General features: G+C 33.9%; 1 long non-coding RNA gene across 4 annotated transcripts in view; it reads right to left on the reverse strand.

The window, feature by feature from the left end:
- Positions 1–5,413, reverse strand: part of LOC106872521 (uncharacterized) — an 11,395-nt gene that overhangs the window by 3,662 nt on the left and 2,320 nt on the right. Inside the window, exons 1-2 of one of the 4 annotated variants that reach the window (XR_001409785.1) lie at positions 4,892–5,228; positions 2,302–2,338 (exon numbers count right to left, since the gene is read on the reverse strand). This is a non-coding gene — a long non-coding RNA (uncharacterized LOC106872521). Of the gene's footprint in view, positions 1–2,301; positions 2,398–4,811; positions 5,229–5,413 lie in introns of those variants that run through there. The other 3 variants (XR_001409783.1, XR_001409782.1, XR_008264824.1) reach the window with 3 other exon arrangements.

The raw sequence follows: 5,413 nt of genomic DNA on the forward strand, positions 1-5,413 counted from the left end.
TATATGGTAATGTTTTAATAAGTAGAAAAGCACTCGATTAGCGAAGATATTAAAGATAATCTTACAATAAAAAAACACAAATCTTGTAAATACAGGTACCCAGGATTCCTCGGTCGAAATGGTTATTTACTCCGCCATTTAGCAGGCTGAAAAGAAGGCCGTTTGGTAGCTATGTTTTGAGCAGATAACGTTTAACCAAGAGACGCTAGTAAAGAAGGTAAGAAAAAAAAACTCATGGGTGATAACTAACGTTATAACAAGTCGATGTGAAACAGATGTTCATGGTTTACTAAGTGTCCGGGGGTGTACTTTTAAATTCCAACAAGATGTATATTTTAAAATGCTGGGATACAGTAAAAGATCTCTTTTTCTCGATTTTATGTATTCCGCATGAATCCACCTGGAGGGGCTAGATGCTTTTCTGCAGATACTTGATAAATCCACGATGTCCAATTTTGTCTATTTTCAAGAAAAGTCGCTAGTAGTTACTTTTGAAGAATATCTAGCTGATTTCCTTGAACGCTTCCCAATCCAAGATGAGTGTTGTCTTCATCACTTTAAACCAGAAATAAAGAGACAATCCATGAAGTGGAAACACCCCTCCTCACCTGCTCCATAGAAGGCCAAGTTTGTTTCATTTGCAGGTAAAGTGATGGCTTCATTGTTTTGCGATGCAAAAGACATTGTATTTATTGTATATCCTGCAAAGGACTACATTATGAAGGGAGAGTACTATGGCCAGCTTGCTGAGGCAGTTAGGAAAGGCTATGAAGACAAACGGCCCAGGAAAAGAAATTTGTTTCATTAAGACAATGCTCTATCACGCAAGCCCTTGGTTTCAAACGCTGATGTGTGTGACTGCGGCTTTGAACTGAATGATCAGCACCCGCTATTTCTCCTGATTTTGTCCTACCTGGCTACCGTATATTCCCCAACATAAGAAAACATTTAGATGAACATCAGTGTCGTAGTGTTGATGACGTCGTATCTGTTGTATATGACCTTTTATGACCACTTACATTTGAAGTCTTCTTTGAACAGTCAGGTGTCAGTTTATCTGAACAGAAAGAATGCACTTATTAATAAGAAGAGTCGAAATTAATTCCTACAAGATTTCACAGCTCTAACATCATTTCTTTATAGTTAACCTATGAGCCTTTCGGCATACTCTCGTAGTTTTGAAGAAGGAAATATTAAATTATCGTTCGCATTACACGCTTTACAAATGTTGTCCAATGTTAGCAAATTTCCTTCTAAAAACTTTCTCTCAATGCATGCCTCAATATTCTTCCCAGGACTTTCATCTAGATTCTGGGTTGGATAGAATAGTTTCTCTAATCACTTTTTGTTGTTTGTTTCAATTTGGGCAATGTTATTGTCTTGATGATGAATATCTTCTTTCATTTAATTTGTTCAGGAAATATTTCTTTTACAGGCGCAAAATCTCTACAACAAATCTACTTATTTCAAGGCAGGAATTATCTGCAAACATTTTATAAGCACACCAATACCAATTGCAGAAAAGGTAACTTAGGCCATGATTCAACCTTGTCCTTACTACACAGTTGCAAAAATACACAAAGGGCTGAATCCCTCACCAATTCTGTAGCTGCAGCCTGGGACTGCACGATAATGTTCAAATCTTGATACACGATTTCAGAGGCCTTTCTAAAAACAGTCCGTGTCTGTGAAGTCAATACTTTTTTCTTTTCTTGATTAACATAGGTTTTCTAGCACATTTTTTTTTATAGATAAATCAGTATGTTCCCTCTAATGTAAATAGCCTTTCTCAAAACAGCATTATTTTCAGCAAACCTAAATTTCCTTTACAGGCCCTGCAGACATTAACGTGCTTTATTGCAGAACTAAAATCTTCAGTGTACTCCCATCTGCATTTGTAGTTATTCTAGGCCCGCTAGCTTATTTCTCCAATTTGAACAATCTTCTAGAAGCGTAAACAAATTCAATTTATAATAGATATGTATGTGTTATCACTTTTACGTTGACTTCCTCATATATTGTGCTGCTGTCACGAAAAATTTTTAATTTTCACATCAGCATGGCTTTCTTTTCTTCAAAGTTATATCTCGCACAATAGAACATGATGTAATATGACAATCCTAGTTATAATTAGATTCATTTACACACAAGGTTTGGTTTAAACATTAAAAGAAATCTCCTGTACAGTGCGTTAAAAAGAAATATTAAAGTACGTTTCTTGACATTTAAAGGAAAATTTCTTTTTAACTGTTTACATAAACAAGGATACGAAAGAAAATTCTCAAACATTTTTATACATACCAAGAACACTCTCTTCCAGTTTACCATAGATTTAGCCCTTACGGATAAAAGAAAAATGCGAAAAATGATAAAATTGAAGTGTATCATTTTTCTTTATAAAACCTAAAAGATAAAAATATATATTTATATATGTACTTTTGTATGTTTCTATATTTACCTCTGATTCTCATTTTGCTTCATCAAATAAACACACATGCATACATATATACACAGGCACATCTATATATATATATATATATATATATATATATATATATATATATATGCACACACACACAAATACATATATACATAGATATAGATATATATAGATAGGTAGACAGACAGACAAACAGACAGACAGACATACAGACAGACAGACAAAGAGACAGATAGATAGATAGATAGATAGATAGATAGATAGATAGATAGATAGATAGTAAAGAGGGCCTATACATGCGCCACGTAGTAATTCATATAACCTTAGAAAATGAAAATGAAATATGACGCGCACACATACACACACAGACACACAAATACATACACGTACATATACTTACATACAAACATATACATACATATATGCATAACCACATGCGTATGTACGTAGTTATATCCTCAGATACACACTGGAAAGGACAGGAAATAATAACACAGATTTTCAGCTTTCTTGAATCCATGTACCACTTGCCGCCTACTCACAAGAAAGTTGTCAGAGAATAAATTGCTTTTTAATACGGTTTAACGATAAGCACGTAGCAAACAAGAGATCAAGATCTGTTTTCTACTACTACTACTACTACTACTACTACTACTACTACTACTACTACTATTAATACTACTATTATTATTATTATTATTTATTATTATTATTATTATTATTATTATTATTATTATTATTATTATTATTATTAAGGCGGTGAGCTGGCAGAATCTGTAACACCCCGGACAATATGCTTAGCGGTATTTCGCTCGTCGTTACGCTCTGAGTTCAAATTCGGCTGAGGGTACACCAAGCACATGCATCATAACCATACGTGCGCGACATGGTGATCTCATGTCAAGATACACAGCGCATCTCATTGCAGGTGTAGCTCAGTTAGAATTTTCTTCACGTCGAGTAGCTCATCCCGCTCAAAAGGTCTCTGAATAAGGGTTGTTTAAGGATGCTGAACGGAACTCTCGTGTTCTAAAGGTGAATTATCCAAACCTCAAAGAATTCCTCCTAACACATGGCCATGACCCTCCTCCGCTACTTTTGCTCATGATCAGAGATCCGCATATCGTCAGCCAGAAAGGGACATGTTCAACTGATGAAGGTCAAACAACTGACAAGCAAATCTTTAATATTGAGCAGAATATTTGCTGTAGCCCATCTTATATACCAAGACAAAACACTGTAGATAACACTTCCAATTACTTAAGATTAAAAGCTATGAAAACCACTGTCTGGTACTGCGTCAGCGCATTTATTATTATTATTATTATTATTATTATTATTGTCGTTGTTGTTGTTGTTGTTGTTGTTGTCGTCGTCATCATTAATTGGAATTTGAGTATTGAATTCGTTCGTTTAGGTTACAGTTATAAGCATTATTATACTTACATAGATATTTAAATATATATAGGCGCTGCAGCTAACATACTCATCTATAAATTCTAGGTTCGTATATGTATCTGTATGTGCTTGCGTGTAAAGAACCATGTCTAAAGATGGGGATAGTAGGATTGGCATTTCAGTAATGGATGATACAGGAATTAAAGACATCATTAATTCCATGACATGTTTGCATTGAGCATTTTTTTTCCTGTGGTATTTACACCACAGAAGGCGTACTAATGTAAAACAAAATAACATAAACTGAAACTTAAAACATGAAATTAAAATGAACAATTCAGAAAAATAAAATCACTCGTTATCATCTGAGAAAAATATTTTTGAAAAAAAAGATACAAACCATCCAGTTTCAGATAATAAACATGGCGTTCCTATATGCTCTATGTTCAATATTTTAAGTTGCTAATAACATGTGGAGGCGTTAATGAATAAGTAAATCAAAAGAATAATTTGTAGTGGCTGCAGCAATATTGTATTGCTATATCTCACCTACCTATCAATTTATATATAAATATATATATATATATATATATATATATATATATATATATATATATATATATATATATATAAATGTGTGTGTGTGTGTGTGTGTATATATATATATATATATATGTAAGTATGTATGTATGCATGTATGTATATATATATGTGTATACACAAGCACACACGCACGCACGCACACATATATACACACATATTCTTATATGTATGATACATATGTGCATACACGCATTTTTATTCGGGCATGATTTACAAAGAGCTGAACGTAATTGAGAAATACGATTTCCCGAACGATAATATATATAAGATTGTAATATGCCTTCGTTGACAGACGGGTTACTTCAAAATGTATATATGTATGTGTATACATGTGTGTATGTGACAGACTCTTTCAGATAAAGACCTTTACCTCTGGTATTGAGTTGTAATAAATTTCTAGTATTTAGTTGGGATATAGGTGTCACTAGGTGGCTATCTTGGATCGATTACCTGTGGTGGTCATCTCTATTGAATTGTTTGGCTTTGAATTTGCAACATATGCAGTCATTTCAGTCACTTCACAAATCTTGCTATTCGATAGTTGTAGCATTTTAGTCACTTCACAAATCTTACTACTCGATAGCTGTAGTTCACACAGCCTCTGCATACTGCCTTTTGAGGTTTGCTGAGGATAATCGCTTCCCTTTTCTCAGGAGGTCCGAGGCAGGTCGGTGTTGAATGATTTCCTTTTTATATGTTCTTACTAGTTTATATGTTCTTACTAGTTTATATGTTCTTACTAGTTTATATGTTCTTACTATTTCGATAATGTTCGGAATGGCCAGCAGGTGCCCTATAAATAGAAATTAGAGAAAACCTCGGTTCTGACAATTTCTGTGCTTGTGTCTGTACGTTTCACATTTTTTTCTTTTATATATACGTATCTGTTTGATTTTCTGAGTGTAATAGACACACACACACATATACACACGCACATACACACACACGCGCACACACACACACACACACACA

Source organism: Octopus bimaculoides, chromosome 9 (genome assembly GCF_001194135.2).
Source record: "Octopus bimaculoides isolate UCB-OBI-ISO-001 chromosome 9, ASM119413v2, whole genome shotgun sequence".
Taxonomy (NCBI): domain Eukaryota; kingdom Metazoa; phylum Mollusca; class Cephalopoda; order Octopoda; family Octopodidae; genus Octopus; species Octopus bimaculoides.